Source organism: Hermetia illucens, chromosome 5, assembly GCF_905115235.1.
Source record: "Hermetia illucens chromosome 5, iHerIll2.2.curated.20191125, whole genome shotgun sequence".
Classification (NCBI taxonomy): Eukaryota; Metazoa; Arthropoda; class Insecta; order Diptera; family Stratiomyidae; genus Hermetia; species Hermetia illucens.
In genome coordinates, this window is record NC_051853.1 from 70062725 (window position 1) to 70082541 (window position 19817).

The following is a 19817-nucleotide window of genomic DNA, read 5'->3' on the forward strand; positions in this document are numbered from 1 at the left end:
GACAGGAAATATTCCTTTTATTATGCACGCTTCGAAAGTGTCTGAATTAGGGAGAGGGGCCTACTGCAAGATTCAAAGCTTTGAATGCCATAGTGTTTTGGGGAATTGGGTAATTGGAATTGCGAATTGGGTTTTTTTTCTATGGAAATACCGTTTAAGAAAATATCGGCCACGAGCGCTGTGGAAAATGTGGCTCCGCAAAAGTCTTTATTTTCCATCTGACCTCCCACCGCCATTTTTGGGACCTTTTTAGTAGCTCAATCCCAAGTAACTATATTCATGTGCACGAAGATCATAACAGACCTCAGACTTGCTCTTGCAAAGGAGTTAGAGGTCCCAAAATCCGCGTGTACCTCATTCAGCTCGTTGATTAATTCGGTCCTTTGTTGTTAAAATCCCCCACTTTAATTTTCTGCTCATATCCTCTTGCATCCAACAGTCAAGCGCTCAACATGTATTCGGACATGCTTTTTTCATTAGAAGGAGCATAGCAACGGTTTATTTGAATTCTCTTCACTTTCCTTCTACAAGCTCGTATATCTACCGGACCTGTTCAGTTTCGTAGCGGGCATCAGTTTTAAAACTCTGCTGACAGACAGAATATAGCGGTCTATATCTAATTAGGGGACTTTCGTAGCTTTTTTACCACTGATTTCTCTTTCTCCAAGCGCTCGTGACTGTTTTCATCTGTGATGATGTTATCTACATTTTTACGGCTTATAGTAATCCCCAGCTTGTTAGTTCTTAAGCCTTCCCCCTGTTCCGCGGTTACATCTTTTTTCATTTCCAGTGTAAGGTCTCCTTTCTGGAATCCCGGATTGGTGGGTCCTGGGGCTGCTTCCACCCTTCTCAGAATGTCGGCGTATGACCCTTCACCTCATATGGTGATAGTAGTTACCTTCGATGGTATCCTACTGCTTTCACCTTTTTTCTTAAGTACCACATTTTTTTCTGACTCCTCCTTGTGAAATCCGATTCTTTTCTTGGGCACTGTGAATATGTGCCTTTACCTAGCAATTTCAATTTATTTCCTTATTTCTCGAGAATTGGGTCCTTTTGAGTTTTGGTGTTCTCACATCCTCTTCTCAAGTTCTCCCGTTCCGTATTGCATTGTCGTCTCTTGTGTTGTCTGGTTCAACTTTCCGCTCGACGCTTTTACATTTATTTCGTAACGAACCTTGTACCAATATATTCCAATTCCTAAGGAGACCTTTCGAAAAGCGGGCTGAGTACTGTTCTGCGCTCTGTCGTCAGTCATTATGTGATAGTGGATTTAATTGTAAGGCATAATCAGCATATGACTGCTATCACTTTCAGTTTATAGCTACTAGTATAAAACAGGAGATAGTACAACGTGTAGCTCGAAACTTCAACGTAATTTCATCAGTTTTCAAATAACACCCGATTGTCCTGAAATTTTAGTATGGTTTCGATGAAAGCTTAAAATGTGCAACAATACTTATTTAAGGTTTTCTGTAAAACAGAATTTTATTAAAATTTGTTTACTGTCTGCCAGTCCGTCTGTATGTTTGTCTGTCATACTGTCATTTTTTCGGAAACGTTAATAACACAAAATTTGGTGAGACGGGGAAACTGTGAACGTTCACGCATTCAGTGAGTTACATCTTTCTACGTGGAACCCATACATGGAAAAGCGTAGTGTTAATTGTTTTTCACCAAATATAGTCATGTGGAATATCATATGAAAGATCTCGGTTAGTACTTACCGAAACCGGTCTTAGTTTTGACATCTGTTGGAAAGGTGGAAAGTGCGGGGGGGTCGAAAGTGATCATTCTTTTCACGGACCCATTCTGAGAAACTGCCCAACTGAAAAATCTGAAAAAAATCACGATTCTTCCACTATGTGGTAGCTAGGCTCCGAAATACCCTCCATACTAATCTGTTCAAATGAGGTTAATAATAGTATATGACTATAATTTTTAATAATTGACAACGAAATCCCCCTTAAACTCATCCTACAATCCTACCAAGTTTCATCGAAATTGCACTATTATTAACAAAGTTATAAAAATTTGTCGCTTCTGTGCAAATTCAAGATTTTGAATGTCAGTATCACGCGATAGTAGATATTCTGACATAATATATGCAAATATCACGTGACAAATGTCCACTGAAATGTTTTTATAAAAGAAATACACAAAACCTTTCATACCTGAAGAGTCTAGCTTCCGATTTCTCGACTTTTTACAAATTATCTATGTTGACAAAAATTATTGAGTAGGCATTTGAAATATACTTAAAATAATCCCAAAATGCAGAAAATAAAATTTTTGTATATTTTCCATTTAATCAAAACCTCTTACTCTTCATGATATATTTCAATGCTTTTTATGCAATTCACTTTTATTTCATCGATTCTATGCTTAACCATCAAAGGGGTTTCGTCAACTGTTTCTTATTCATAAAATTTTTCTTGAAAATCTTGTGTTTTTCATTGATCCTCAATGATTCATTAGAAGGACAAATCCGGAAAAATTGGTTGAGTTTGAACTTTGCAAAACAGAGGCTACATGGAGGCTAATTATTTTTTTAAAAAGAAGTCTAGTCACTTTTTTCCAGACAAAAACAATCAAATTCAAATGTGATTTGAATCTATTGCGCCACTTTATCACCATTATAGGGGTGAGAAGTGGTTTCTTTAGTGAACGTCGACATGAAAAACTCAATTCTTTTACTCGACTTCGAGCTAACATTACTGACATAGAAATGCTGGCATTCTGGATCTGTCCCATTATGGTTATTGAATAAGCCTTTCTATTTTAGACACAAATATTTCTCATTTTGCGCTCATCTCCAGGCGAGGTTAACCTATTATGAGCACACTTGCAATCCAATTTGATATAAATTGAAGAGATTAGATTTTTTTCTGCCTAAAATTGATAGACCAGTTGTAGCTTCCTCCAAACTACAATTTTTAGTTTTAAATGTAAATATATATTTCCGGAGCGACTTTCTTTTACTCTCACAAAGCCACTTTGAAGGGAATAAGTCGCTCCCGAACTTTCTGTTTGATTTTGTGCATACCGCGGCCGCGAAACGTTTAATAATAATACAACTGAGCTGCCAGTATTGACTATCAATTTCTTTATCTCAAAAATCAATGTTTTTGTCTCCGAAATTTTTTGCGAGAGAGATTTTAATTTTTCTTCATAATAAAAACCTATCAAATAAAATATATATATTTAACCGTGTAGAATACGTGTACGTCTAATCAATTATTATATAACCACACAGCAGTGGTCACTATAAACTACGTTCAAAACTACTACAACTACAGGACATTGAAAAAAGATATAACAAAGTATAATAGAAACACATATCTTTTAAAAACAGTAATAATAGCAACTAAATAGTACACACTTAATATGGAAAGCTAGCATATTCTTAAAATTAGATGAAAAATGTGGGGGGCTCTATTAATTTTGCCGCCCCCGGTATGTTTTTATGACCAAAGTACATTTGGAAAAAGATGGTTGCGCTCGGGAAGCATAAGGCCTTGATAAAAATGACAAAATTTCGAATTTGTGAAAAAAACACTTTTAAATTATTAAAAGAAAAATATTGCTTGAAAAATTAAATATTTTTGAGCATATAGTGGCATTTTTTTTTTGTTGGGTAGGGCAGGTGAATGCATTTACGCACTCAGTGTTGGACTCCCGGTTCGGTACGTCGTCGGACTACCAACTAAACACCTCCCCATTGTCAGAGAGCTAGCCTGGGACCATTTGTCACATTACTTCGTGCTAGTCCCTGCATTCTCCCGCTTTGCGGGGAAGAAATTCCATCCACCAACGGGGGTTGGTTGAAGGATGGGATCCAAACGTAATGGGCAGCACGATTCCACCTGTCAGCAGTCTTGAGCATCTTTTCGACAATGTTGTCTGGAGAGAGATCCCCTGTGTTTAAATAGCTGCTGATGTACCCCATCCCACCTTCCACAAGAAAAAAAAGTGTGGTAGGCGTCGTCCACAACTCCATTACAAAACACACAATCCGGAGATCGGCCTTTCCACTCTTGTGCAGGTAAGATTGAAAACATTCATACCCACTTAAAAATGAGGTAAGGACTGACTATTCAGTCTCACCATGCTTCCAATTCAGCCGCGCACCTAAGTTGCCAATGAGCCGCGCAGTCCATCTGCCTCTAGTTTCATTTTGTCACGAGAGCTGCCACCCGTCTAGAGTGCATTGCTGTACGTACGTACGCAGACGCCACCCGCAAAGCTCCCCGTCATTGTACTTGCGCGAGACGTTTACCTCCTTGCTAAGAGCGTCAGCCCATACCTCATCAGGAGACGTCGCCTGCTAGACGTAGGACCTCCAATGCTTGCCATTAGCCTACTTAACGCCGAAACTCCAGCTGCAGCCTTGTTCGCTGCTGCTTTGATTTGCTCAAAAAAGCTTATCTTTGAGTCAAAAGTCAACCCGAAGTAATTTACCACTGGTTTTGACTCGATTATCGATTCGCCGAACGATATGGGACGCATGGTTGGAATTCTCTTTTTAGTCAGGATGATTACTTCGGTTTTTTTCCAGTGGAAGGTTGAAACCATGAGTAGTCATCTATCCGCTTACCCGTCGCATCAATATGCCGAGTCTGCTTTGCGCCTGTTCGACAGTGCGTCCATCAACAAGCGCCGCAACATCATCTGCATAGCCAACCAGGCACGACTGTTCTGGCATGTCAAGTTTAAGTAGAGTATCATAGGTAGGGTTCCAGAGGTCGGGTCATGGGATGGATCCCTGTGCTAACCCCGACGTGATCTCCATCCACCTTTGACCCTCTAGTGTTTCCTAGAGCAGGGAGCGGTAGCTCAGATAGTCCATCAATATCCATAAGAGATAGTTCGGCACGTGGAAAATATTGTCTAGTGTGCCTAGAATGTCTTTCCATCTTACGGAATTAAAGGCGTTTCTGACGTCAAGCGTTACGAGGAGCACCACCCGTCGAGTTCGCCGGTTATCTGCCTCCGCTCGTCGAACGGCATCCACGACTTGCATGACAGCATCAATTGTGGATCTCGCTGCTCTAAAACCAAACTGTCGGAGAGATAAACTTCCGGCAGCGCGTATCACTTCAGCTTTTCGAGCACTTTTCCAGCAGTATCAAGCGTATATTGGCATGGTGAGTGAAATAAGGGAACCAAATTTCAAGTAAATTGGCTGGTATTTTTTGTGAGTAATTAATTTCCTGGAATTTTAAAAACGTAGTTTCAATTAAAACACGTCAAAAGTTCTGACAATAGATTTTTGGCACAAAACTTTCTAATGAGATGTTTCGAAATTCTTTCTCGTACATTATGTCGGACTTTTACTTTCTAATAGTATATATTTTTAGATAATGCATGCATAAACTAACTATAACAATATAAGCTATTATATGGAAGAGAAAATTAAAGTAGCTGCTGCCGGCTAATTTCCATTTCTATAGCTACTGCGGCGCAACCCATAACTTTTGAAATATTTTGAATTTCAACCTGAGATTTTGATTGTATGGTACATCTTCATCTACAGTCCGAGAAAGCTTGAAGAGAGAAGTTGAAGATAGGATTCGGTAGCAAAGTTAGACGTTGGAAACTAGGTGTCACTTTAAACTATTCTGTTGATAATTAACAATCAAATTCACTCCAAACTTTATACTAAACTTGATTGCATTCTACGTTTCGCGCTTTAGTTGTTACGATTCGGTTCCTTGTAGGATCCTACTCGTAGTTGCGGTGAAGCAAAGTGAGAAAGCGGTGCCAACTTTTACATAGTCAACCTGCCAGTATCTTAACAAAATTGGAAAAAAATATACACTCAGCTTAAAACGGTAGCACTGAAAGTCAGAACGGTAGGCAAGTACCTCCATATGTGCACTTCTCTCACATTAATTCAACCTCAACCTTCACATTCATTACGCGCCAAGGTAGACTCAGTACGTGTGCGTGGCGCCAAAATAAACTGCAATTTCGAACTCATGCATTTAATTTTTTCGAAAAACACTGCATTCATGAACAGTCGCCACGTTGATATAAAATTTCTTGTTTTTTAATTATCTTGCGTACCATTTACCATTTCGAGGCTCCTCGCCGTTGGCCGGTATTTCTTCTAGGGCATTGGCATTAAAATCAGTCGTCACGAGGCTGATACTTAAAGTGAAAATGGCAAGTGATTATATACAATAAAGCACTTACTGTTTACCAGTAAATCCACTGACCATGCAAGTCGTCTTTCTTCGAATTATCCTCAGCCACAAAGGCTCAATGGAACCGTTTTTCCGAAAAATAACTCATTGCTATTAATGGGTGGAGCATGATTAAATGAATAATAACATTAAAAATATTTGTAAATAATCTATTGTTCCTTCAGAAGAAAAAATAGGAGTAATGACAAAGGTAATGGGTAAAATGAGTTTGTACGATTTCCGCCTGATTCTAAATAATTTTCCGTAGTTGATTTTAGGTCGATTAGATAAAACCTACAATATTTCTTGTTCGTTCCTATTAAAAACGAAATTTGGTTTATTTCCTAATCATAAAATATTTAAAGATAAATATTATTCACATTTTACAATCGTATATGAAGTGTTTAACTTTTTTACAATTCGCATCTGCAATAATAATGATTTACAAAAATGCCGACATTCCTTTGTACTGTGAGTTATTTTTTATGATATATTGCTGCATGAGAACGAGATTTAACATCCGTTCAAATTTTTTCCTTATCTCTCTCATTGTTCCTCTTATTGTAAATACAATGTAAAAAAATAAAACTTACTACATCTACAAATTCAAGATACATGTCCTCTAAAATCTTCTGACTTGCTTAGATTTATGCTGCAAAACTCAAATAACACAATTCCTTTTAAAGAAATGTGATATTTACAAATATTTGTACTAGGAAGACGACGACAACAGTTCACGTGCATTCCCCAGCAGAGTAAAGTCCATTCTCGATGGTGCATCCAGCAAAAAAGCATTTTGGCAAACACTTTGACACCCGCGGTCCCACTTTGTCTTATTTGCTCTCTCCATAAATCAACCTACTATCTGGCAGCTCCTGACGTAGCTATTTTCTTTAGAACTCGTGCTATATTTTTGGGAGCTTTTCATACACCCCAAAAATCATCCAAGGAGTATATACTACAAATATACATAGTAGATTTTCACTGTACAATATAGCATAAAGACAATTTTTTTCATTTTCATTATCAATTATTTTTTTATTTAGAACAAATATCGGACAGTAGTAATATAGATTGTAGTATTATAGATCTTATAATCCATCAAAAAAGGGACTAAACATTATGATCACTGTGGGCACTCAAAGTTTTTTGCTAATAAAGAACTAACTATAATTAATATAAAAAAATACTTTATATCTTAAAAAACTAGTTCCGAACTTATAGCTAATTTGATTAGAATAAGTGTTTGTTTGAACTATGTATATAGATGCCCTTCTTAGCTTAAAATTTAAATTTATTCTTGAGGCTAATACAAAAAACATAAAATATATTTATCTTAAAGGTAATAAAATAAATAATATTTGTATGTATTTAAATATGAACATGATTCTTCTTCTTTTTCTTCAGCCTTTGTCCCGTTCACAAGCAGGGTCGGCTCACCGTGATCGGTTTCGCCATTTGGCTCTATCGAATGCCTGATCTGGGTGCAATCTCGAGGCTTTTAAATCCCCATTTAACAATTTTTTTCTTCTTTCTTGATGAATGAACGACGAAATGAGCATACAACAATACATATAACAACCATATAATAGAATACCTAATTCATAACGACTAGAGGTCAAAGCAAGTTACGAGGATATTCTACATTCTAATTGGCGACCCGTCTATTCATATGATACATAACCGGGTCACCGGCAGAGTGAGGAACTAAACCGTTCCTATCCAGACACGAAATTCTCGTCATTTGGCTAGAACGGCTGCGAATCCCAAGGGTTCTAACCATGAGAAGAGGATCGTACTACATGATTCCGAATCAATCTAACGATAACTGTGCGATTCTCGGCACAGCAGCAGCTGCATACATCTCTCATTAGTTACATAATTTTCATAATTTAACGAAGCAAGTAAGTAAGCCCCGTGCAAGTGCGCAGACATTTGCTTTCATTTTCTCCATCGAACGTTTCTGGAGTTGAATTTGCACTTCACTTACCTTCTTATGTGCCGTATAGGCTATCAGATCGTCAGCGAAGACAACCAACAACCTTTTCTGAGATTTATTAGACTCACAAAAATTGAATAATTCGTCGGCATATACTTAAAAGGTGTAGGCACAGTCACCCTTCCTTGCTGCAAACAAATCAGAACTGGAAATTTTCCATTAGTAGTGAGATTTTCATTTTTGATGACAAAACGTTTGCCGTACAGCATGCACATCATCGCTACTAGGTGGTTGGGAAATTCGTTCTTCAGGAGCCTGAAGATCAGCGACAAGCACATATGCACTTACCATTGTTAATCCGCCAGCAAATATCAGATGTTACCTTTGTTATTGCATGTATTGTCGAATGTCCAGATCGAAATTCGAATTATGCATTGGACAACAATTCCTTCCTCTTGATATGCCCGTTCAAGGCTTTCAATTCCAAAACCTTGGGCGGTAGCTCTTTGGACTGGATTTATCCTTGCCTCTCTTTAACATCAGGAACACTCGGGCTTTCTTCCACTGTCGTGGGAAAAAATAATTATTCAATAAATTATTGTACAATATGCAATAATTCCGAATGGCAGTGTCCCGAGGATACCTGAGAACTACGTTAAGAATGCCATCCATATCAAATAATCCCTTACTGTTTGCCGATAAAAATATGGAGATTAATTTCCCACATGAGACAAAGTAATCAAGCAGTATAAGATCAGCCTGCATCGCAGTACTGAATCCGAGTACTGTAGTTCGACATCCCATTGATCCTAAGTCCATTCTTGGCCGTCCTTCGCAACCACCTGATGAGCGTTATCATTGATACGGTTATAAACATACGGAACGGAAGAATGCGGCATACCAAATAATGTTGCATTCTCAAAGAACGCGAGTACGCGCAAAGACTTATCACGAACTCCATCGAGTGGAGAAGCGCCTTTACAGGCGAAAAAAGGAAGCCTGAGAGAACCAACTCTGAACTCGAAAAGTACAGAGAGCAACCGCACCAGAGGCGAAACAAATCAGCAGGATGAAGCCTCATACACCTCGATGCCGAGACAAAGAGGGAAATCTGATTCCCGACAGAAGGGGCATATTGGTGCGATGGGTTGAGTATTTTGATGAACTGTTGAATTTGCTGACACCTTCAAACATGGAAGAAACAGTCCGTCCAATTCATCGGCTTTAAAAACCATAAGTCGCCAGGAGCCGATGGAATTACCGCCAACCAACTGCACCAAGCAGTTAATCAACTGATGCTCAAAGTGTGGGACAACGAATCAAATGCCTGACAACTGACAACGAGGCAGTTTCTGTCTCATACATGAAAAGGAGGATATCACACAATGCAGCAATTATAGATAGATATAGAGATATATTATAGATATAGACGTTGCTGAGTACCATCTATAAGATATTCTCCGCTAGACCGCTAGACCGAATAGCCCCATACACCCAGAACCTCATTGGCACATACCAAACAGGCTTCACTCCAGGCAAATTAGTAACAGATCAGATTTGCTCCGTAAAGAAAGCGATGGAAAAACTACTGGAATGTGGCCATCACTTCATCATCACCATCATTTCATCGACTTCAAAGCCGTCTATAATAGCATAGCCCGGGTAAAACCGTAGCCGGCCATGAGAGAATTCGATATCTTGACGATATTGATAAGACCGATTAGGCTGACCCTTACCAATGTGCGAGGTTAGATAAAAAAAGCAGTACTTATCATTCTCGGGATTATTCAACATCAACAGCGGTCTAAGACAAGACGATGCCCTATCATGCGCCCTCTTTAACCTGGCCCTGGTGAAAGTGAGTTGCAATACCGACGTAATTGCGAGAGGCACCATCCTCTTCAAGTCTGCCCAACCACTAGCATGTGCTGACAATATCGACATTAAGGAGAGAACAACCCGAGAAATACAGCCTACCTTCATTCAAATCGAGCAAGCGGCGCGAGATCTCGGGCTGCACATTAATGAAAGTAAGACGAAGTATATGGTGGCAAGGTCAGCACCAAAGAACAAAGAACCAATAACATCAAATCGCATCGGTCAAAAGAAAACAATAAAGACAGATGACTACAACTTTGAGACCATCGAAAATTTCTCCTATCTAGGGTCGAAAATCACTACCGAGAACAGCTAGGACGATGAAATCCGCACACGGTTGCTGGCAGTCAACAGAGCCTATTTCAACTGTTTCGCTCGAAACGAACTCTTACCTTACAGGACTGTAATCTTCTCAGTCCTTATGTGTTACTCGAAGACCTGGGTTCTTAGCAAGAAAAGTTACGAACTCTTAACCGCGTTCGAGAGAAGAATCCTCCGAAAAATTCTTGGCCCACTCCATGAGGATGGATAATCCCGTAGCCTACATAACGACGAAATCTATGAGCGATACCATGACCGTCAGGTTGTGGATGAAATCCGGCTCAACAGCTCAACAGTTTGCGGTAGGCCGGCAACTTAATCCGTATGGATGAGGATGATCCAGCCTGAAAAGTCTATAAGGGCAACATCTATGGTAGAAAAAGAAAACGAGGCAGCCCCTGCGTGAGGTGGATCGATTGCGTAGATCAGAGCGTCAGACAACTTTTAGGGATATTGAATTGCTGGACCTCGGCGCGAAACTAGGATGTCTGGAGTTCCCTATTAAGGCAGGCCCAGACCAGATACCGGTTGTCGTGCCGTTGATGATGATGATGTTGACGCTGCCAGTGGACACTATTCGTGTTGGTGCTTTTGATTTCAATGTAGATTGATGAAGTGGAGGTAGCTGGCCGCACGTAGTAATTACCGGTACCTGCAGAAAATGTTCTAAGGATTTCGTTATATCCCTTAATTTACTGACTGATCTCATTAGGTCCGCAATTTGCTCCACGAAGCTTCATTCTATGCACAGACCTTCTATCTTTCCTTTAAGCGCAGCCTTTCCATATGCCTGGAGAAGCATAATTGTAGGAAATTAAGCCAAAACTGATCACAGGCCTAAATAACCGCATGCAGTAGAAAGTTGTAACCTGTTATGAAGTGGATTTGATAGCTTCATTTGCACTATTTAATATGCATGATTTTGGATAAGTTGCCCAATGAGCGAGCCAGAGCAGGCTTAGGAATATAGGCTGAGTTGTATATGAAATTTGTGATGATTGTTACATCAACTTCGGCATTAGCACGGCATAGCATGTGAAATATGGAAAGCTTTGAAGAATTTATTAACAAAGACATTTGCTTTTTCGAGAATGTCGCCCGTAGAAGAGACAAGATTTCAGAAAAGAGGAGTGCTGATCGACACAATTCCATTACATACATTCCTAAATTATTCCAATGTGCTGACGATCTATCAATGGTATCTTTTCATACTCGGTAGTTTGAAGTAGTTGAATCTGAAATCTAGATCCAAAAAAATAGAATCCAAAGAACTCTTCAATCACAATCCGCATTTGCGGAAAGAATTATTTCTTATTTTTAGTGTTAAATTTTCTTTTAAATTTCCTTCCTGCTCACTTCTTTTAATGATCTCTGCATTATGTCATGCTATCTGATGGCCTAATTCGACCATGTGTCTACTCACTGCATTTATTATGCGTGTGATTATACCCCTCTGGAAAACGTTCTTTGAAGTTATGTTTATGATATTATTTCTTTCTTCCTGACTGGTGCTCTTGCTTAGTTTGTATGCTCTCACTTTCTGATTAAAGTCTGGTGTATGGAATGGTCCGTTGGGTATTTATCAGTTTTCTATGGATACCATATTCGATCCTTCCTTTTTTCGGATTATCTTTACGTCTTTTTCCGTTTCCATGGTAATCTGTTCCTATTTGCCCTATTAAGATTAGGTTAAATTTAGAGTCCTCAGAATGCTCGCTTTCTAAAAGTTGAGCGAGAATTCCAATGGTATAAGCTGGACATTCTGGACCTAAGCGAAGATGGTGGGACTCTGGAGAGTACTGCTCTCCTTCTTGCAGCAATGTGCTTTTGTACTCTGGCTTTTCAGAGTGTGGTAGCAGACACGAAGTTGGTATCGTGTTGCTTCTGACGGCTATCGCAAGGCGCACTCTCTTGACCTGGGAGTCGATTTTTGACAAAACTTAATTACAAAATTCCGGTTCAGATTAAGGAGCATCACAATTGTGCAATGTTACGCACCAACGAACCTTGCCAATGTAGAGGAGAAAGGTGTTTTATACGAGCAGTTAAATACAGTTTGGTGGAGCCTTCCTAAAGGTAACATTGTGATCGTAATCGGTAATCTAAATGCCAAGGTCGGATGGGAAAACACGGTCTTGTCGATCGTAAACGATAATAGCGGTGATAATGCTTGACAACATACCAGCAATCAGGTCGAACACTTTGCTATCACCAGAAGTTGTTTCATGGTTGTGCGTAACAAAAGAGGCGCTGGCATCGGTCCCAAAAGGGATCACAATCTGAGCGTCGCTTACGTTCGCTTACATGTTGCGCATGTCACCTGACCTGCGACCTCTAAGTTCAAGATCAACCACTTGTATGCTCCAACTATCGCTCGACAGTTGAAGTGCTATTTTATTGATCGGCAGACATACTGAACAACCCGTCTGAGAATATCGATGAGCATTGGGCCACCATTAAACATAACCTTTTTTCGAGTTCTACGCAGTTCGCCGGCCTCATTCCAAAGGAGAGTCATAATATCTGGCTGACTGCAGAATCGTGAAAGCGGATCGATGAATGGAAGGGGCTAAAGGATCTACTGACCGTTGCAACTCCGATACCGAGCAAAGTCCTTAGTTGTTCCGCGTAGTGCGACAATAGAGAATTTGCTATTGCGCTGGTCAGGGAAGCGAAGATGCCGTAGAAGACAATAATTTCAGAAATGTATACCGTGTCACGCAAAAGTTTTCAATAGTCCTGTGTAGTACGTCAACAGTCGACTTGTCATCTACGATGACGAACAACTGAAGAAGTCGAAAGAACACTTCACCACGGTTCTTAATCTTACCACATGCAGTGAGATTCACCTCTTGGAGATGAAATGGCTAGTTGCCGACTGTTCCTCTAAGCAGAAAAGGGCTTGTTTCGCCATCAATGCACTCAAACCGAGTAAAGTCGCTGGGCATGACGCTCTCTCCGCAGAATTATTTATCGCTGCACCTGCAGTAATTGCAGATCTGCTTCCATTCACACGGAAATCCGAGCCCTTTCCTGAGGGTGAAAGAAGAAGATGATCGTTAAGATTCCCGGTTTGAATGTGACAATTGCAGCGGTATCTACGTCCTCCCTGCCGCATTAAAGAACATCTCCAGCGCTTAATCGACGGTAAGCAGACTCGTTTCCACTCCGGATCCTCCTACATTGACCACTTCAACTTTCTGCGTATCATTTTGAGACAGTGCGCGGAGTGTAGATCTGTTCGCCCTCTCATCATCGATTTGGAGAAGACTTTCGACAGCGTGAACAGGGCATTATATGCAAGATTGGGATTCCGGAGAAGCTAATAGCCATTATCAGAAGGTCATGTGATGGCGCAAAATGTCACACACTGCACGGAGGTAAAACTTTAAAGAATTTTGAGGTCCAAAACGGAGTCCGCCAGAGAAGCATTCTTGCTACCGATTTGTTATTGGTGACATTTTTCAGGCTGCCTTATTCGGAGGACGTGGAGGAATTCAAAGGGTCATCGCACTCCCCCTATCGTATTGATGGGCGGAGCATCGAAGGTTTCGATCAATTTTTATATCAAGGCAACGTGTTTGTTGCCCGACGCATTAACAGCGCTAGATCCGCTTTCGCTGCCCTTTCTAAAATCTAAAAATACAATTATCTCAATACCTGGATCAACTTAAGACTGTCCTGTCCTTGTTTTCTTTCTGTGTTGCTGTATGGGAGCAGCACATGGAAAATGAACTCCACTGCTACTGGAAAGCCCCAAACCTTCCTTAACACCTGTGTGCGTCGTATCATCGGAGTGCACTGGCTAACACTATCTCAAAATAAGAACATCGTCGGTACACAGGCCTGGCATCCATACGCACTGTGATCAGAAGGCGGAAGTGGCAGTGGATAGGTCACGAGAAGTGCCAGTTGCATTGCGGGCTACGCTGGGTAGTAGAATCCACTCGCCCAAGATGGCCGACGAGTGTGTCGTCCCAAAGGCACTTGGCGGAGAACAGTAGAAAAGGAGTGCGAGCCTCTCGGGAAGTCGTGGGAGGATCTGAAAGGCATTTCAGTTAATCGCGAACGATGGCGCGTAGGTATGGTTGACGTGCTGTACCCCACCAAGGGGTAAATGGCAACCATATATTTCGTTTGAATTGATGTGCGCGATATTGTGTCTCAATGCGTCACAATCATAACAAGATGAACTAAACTATCCCCAAAATGAAAGAAATACTACTCATACTAGAACATGTGTTACCATGTTCTGTTCTAACCTCTTGTCTAAGGACTTGACGGTTTATTTATGGTCATGCTTTTTATTGTTTTTTTTTTGTTACTGCAACCATTTAGATACTTTGATTATTTTGTTGAATGCCAGAAGACTGTTACGTCGTAGTTGACGTCTAGAGTAATTTCCATTAGCCACTATTTTAAATTTACAGGGAAAAATTCTGTTCCGTATTTGGCAGTCATGAAAGAAACCGCAGACATTTTCTTACAGACTATTTTTCCACTTGCAATGATGACAAGTTCCAGAATATTCCACTAAAGCCTTATTTTTAGCATGAATTACTAAAGTTATAAATCTACATCACATAAATTTGTCACACCATATTTTATTACGTTTACCTATAAAACTGATTCCGAGATTCGGTAGAATAGTCAATTCGTTGACGCAAATCATAAAATGCAATTCATCTCTCAGAATAGATAGCATTAAACGAAGTCCTCATGAAAAACATACATATACCAGGCCCATCCAACCAAAATCCAAATTGTTACTTTTTGCTATTTTCGTTTGAAACCCATGTTTAAATATTTGTCTAAGGGTGAAGCATAGATGACTGTCTCAACTGAAATACTAAATTTTACTTTATCTAATCTGTTGCGTGCTACCGACATTGTACACAATTAAAATTTGTTGTGGCACAGATTCAACAAAATCCGAATTGTTCCAAAAGATTCCTTGCTTAAATTTGCTAATGAGATGCAGATAAATCCCACTGTCATGAAACAAAATCACTGGAAGCCTATCATAATAATATTTTATGATACAGAGCAGTTGCAACATCACTTCGAATTGTACAACCCCTGCCGCGTGGTTTAATGTCGTCTGGAAAGATAACTCAAGAAGATAAGGAAGGCAACGCAGAAAATATGAAAACTGGTAACTGGCTCTTTGACGACAAAAGGCAAACAAAGTAATGTGACATGGACATAAATCTTGCTTTTTTTCTGGTTCTTCGGAAACAGATACAATTCGAAATGAGGTTGCTTAGTCACCTTGTTCCAGATTAACGTATTTCTCTTCTAAAGGCAAAAGACCCAAATTCAATGATCATTTTCCAACCTAGTTCTTTGTAAAATATTGCACTTATTTGGCCATTTTTGGCCTTGTGACTATTATCATCCTAAACAACATCAGATGCATTGTGGTCTAATTTTAGATTTCTAAGATATCAGTTACAACTCTGACTTCCACAGCTTGATTAATGATTTTGCTAAAGGAATTGTTTGAATATTTCAATCTGTCGCATTTGTGAAAATTCAATCTTGACCTGCTTAGTGCGATTTGACGGCGAAGACTCCCAGACTCAATATATCTCTTTGGCCCTATATTGGGCACGGATTCCCAACAACGAAATAGTTATTGGCAAAGGAGTCAGTATCATTATGACACTGTATAGAAGCCTCCAAATTATTTGTAGCGAGCCTAGAACTGTTTCACAGCGCCTACTACTTTTGCGCATTTGTTAATGATTTCCCAAATTATTGTAATTTTGTGGTGTGGAGCCCATTAGAGTTGTACTTTTGTAATTTTACAAGCAATTCCGAGTGTTTTTACAAAGAAATGTATTGTATAAATGTGTAACCTTGTCAAAATACCCGCGTATATATGAGAATTGTATTGTCTATTTTCAACTCACTATTCTGGATTGATGTTATAGGTACTGCTGTCAAAAGGCTAAATATTCCTGAATGTGTTCATCCAATGTTCATCCAACTAAAGAGTAAACTTAGGGATTACGTTATTTCTATATATGATTATGTATCGGTTGACAGCAGGCGGTTCAAGAACTCCATTTAATAAAGTCATTATACTCTGTAGTTCCCACACAAGCCGTTCTCTCTCTATACTTTTTCCCAAGTCTTTCTTGTTACTCTATTATTTCAATAAAATCCGCAATGATATTATATCACGATCTGATTTTCGGCCTGAATACCTAATTTAAAACAAATAAGTGACCCCGATCTAGAATGAAAAATACCTCAGTGCAGGCCCGTGCGTCTATGAAAAACTGAATAGAATTCAAGACAGACAGGTGGTAACAGACTCAGGCGAGGCCTTGGGTCTTGTGAATCGTAACAACAACATTAGTGGTGTGGATTTCTCTCTGGCACATTGTTCTAGCATATCAAAAGATATGTTGAGTATGGTACAGGGAAGGAGAACTACCTGTCTGGCCAGACGGCGGGTACTTCACTCATCCCACCAGAAAATCCTCATTAACACCGGGACTTTATCAAAAATACTTCTATCTAGTCGAGTGATCGGCCACAATTCGGAGGGGCGCCATTAAACCTGACTGACTTCAGCTAAGTGAAGGCGGGTTGACAAACATTAGAAACTAAGAACCCTAAGATATCTGCTGAAGCAAAAAAAACTGGTTCAATGCCTATTATACTGGACAAAACTCCTCAGCTCCCGCAAATATTATTTCAGCATCGTATCAAACGTGCAGGTGGTGGAAAACTTTCGATAGTGCGGTGAGGGTCGTTAATAATGGCAGGTGAGATTCTCGATTACATAACATAACATGATAAACCACCATAAAAGGCGACCCCTCGTCTAAATGGATGTAAAATCATGTGTCACATCAATGCGCACAGCAAAGTCCAAAGACCCAGCTTGATGGTGCCCTTACGGAAATGATCTTTGTAGAAAGGAGTGGAACAGTGAACCATTCTAGGCCATTTTACAATAGTTACGTGGGAAATTTTGCAAAAAAAAATTAAACTTGTTGCGAGGCTAATCACGGTTCAGATTTCACGATAATGTCCCGCATATTCAGCTATATCAATTTATTAGTCTTGAGAAAAATCTCGCAGCCTTAGTCGCAAAACTAGTCCTGGTGATTTACGTCGAAACGACCTGCTTTGGCTACAGAAACCACCCTCTGAGCAAATTTTCACGATATCAGAACGACTACAACGTATAAGTAAATTATTTTCACGCCGGAATGTGGTACTTGCAAACTTCGGATGATACAAGGCTTGTCGAACGGAAAGAAAACAATAGTGAGCTAAGCTACCATGAAATTCGGAAATGTTCAAGAAATTACTCCTGGCGAACATGTTGTTACCGGGAGGCGCAGAAGAAAAGGTTCCATAGGTGGTTCAAAAATTGAAGTGAGCATCCGATGACTCTATCACTCGGCATACCATTTTCCAAAAACGAAAGTCCAACTTCCGGTGGAACGCGGAAATTGAGCAATGTCGGAAGTGCTGCCTCATGAAAAGAATTTGACACCACGTATTTACCACTAGGCAAGCTCCATCCCTGGGCATTTAAAAGCCGCGAAAAGCCTGCTGAAAATAAAACCTCGGCGCCGTGAACGGCTGGATGGATGTTATTCTCCTCCTAAAGTTAAACAAACTACCTTCATTATATACCATAATGTTCTGAAAAGCAGGTCGGATTTCGTAATACAAGATCAACTGCCAACGCAGATAGCAGATGATGTAAAAATTTCTTTTAACTCAAAATGGAACAAAACCATAGAAGACCTTGATGACTTACGGCATCTCACGATCCTGGGTCTTCTAGTATGAATTATTATGCATTATATTGATGCTATACCTCCTCCTGTAAATATTGGACTTCTCTAGGTGTGTTCGTGGATGAAATTTTCAGTAAATAAGCTAATGAATAGCAATCACTTGCATGAAGGTGCAACTTATTCTGCACTCATACAAAGATTGTGTGTCTAGATTCAGTTCTAAGTTTTTCTTCCATTCAATAGACGAATAAACTGTAGAAAATAATTTTTGTTCACCCGCATATGAAAAAGAAAAGAAAAACGGAACGAAAATAGAGCACAGAGCATTGAAAAATTCAATTCTGGATACTGAAGATAACATACATGATAAAAGATGTGATGTTTACATTTTTTACGAAGAGTTCTGGTACCCTGTCAACACAATATGATTGACATTCACCCCTTAGTGGGGAATAGGGCGTCAACCACACCTATGCGCCATATTCGCTGTTACCTGAAATACGCGTCCTTCTAGGACTGCTCGAGAATCCTGCATTTTTCCCTATTGGGAGAAGCCACTCGTCGGTCATTATGGAATGAAATTGTCGTCTACCCTTTAATAAGGGACCTATCCATTGCCGCTTCCGCCTTCTTCCGTCACCTTTACGTCATTATTTGTTTAAAATGGTATCAGGCCGGTGTAACCTGATGATACTTCGTAGACAAGTGTTCACTAAGGCTTGGAACCTTCTAGTAACAGGAATTCAGATAGATATAGATAGATAGATATTGAAATTGATCAATTGATTAACGCCATCGTGACTCTGCCCATTAATGCAGAGGAGATTACGAGATTAATCAGACAAAGAACCTTGGTTTTATTAGTCTTTATCTTCAGTCCAACTTCCCTTGCCTCTCATTCCAAATCCAGAGCTATTTGGCCAATGTTCATGACCCGGTGAGAGAACAAACTGATGTTATCAGCATAGTTGTGTTTGAGGAAATATCCATCCATTGAATTCCTCCACGTCCTCCAGACAAGGCAGCATGAAGAACGTCACCGATAATAAGAATAATTAATATCGAAACATATCCAAGTTTCATATTTTAATGTAACAGTTTCTCATCACTTGTTGTTTCTTAAGCAATTCTTTTTATTTATCTATCATATGCCTATCTTACAGTGACTTATGCAGTCAGACTTATTAAATATTTTTCTACCCTATATATTGGTTATTTTGTTGATCTTCAAAACTTAAAAATTAGAAAAAATGATTATCAAACAATTCTTGTGTCAAAATATTTGATGTCATAACGGATATCCTCGAAACGTGCTCGCGTGGAAATAATAGGAAAGATTACGCGCAATATTCCAAGTTAATATTACGAAATGTCGTTTTTAGTTAGTTTCCAAAATGTCGCTAAAAATTTCCGAGAAGCTCGCTGGTCTGATGATGCAGAAGAAGTTGAAGCAGATTGATGCCAATAGTCTTTAAAACAACATTTTGCAATACACCGAAGCTTACGTTCAATATTTTCGATTCCGGATGTCCAGATGGCTCAAGTGGTTAGAGCGCTAGGCTGTCGTAGCAGTTCAAATCTCATTGGTGGCAGAGGGATTTGTTACCGTGGCTAGATGCCAGATACTAGTCGAATCAGCTGTGAATGAGTACCTGAGTCGAATCAGGGTAATAATCACGGGCGAGTGCAATGCTGACGACATTTCCCCCTACAGGGTACTGT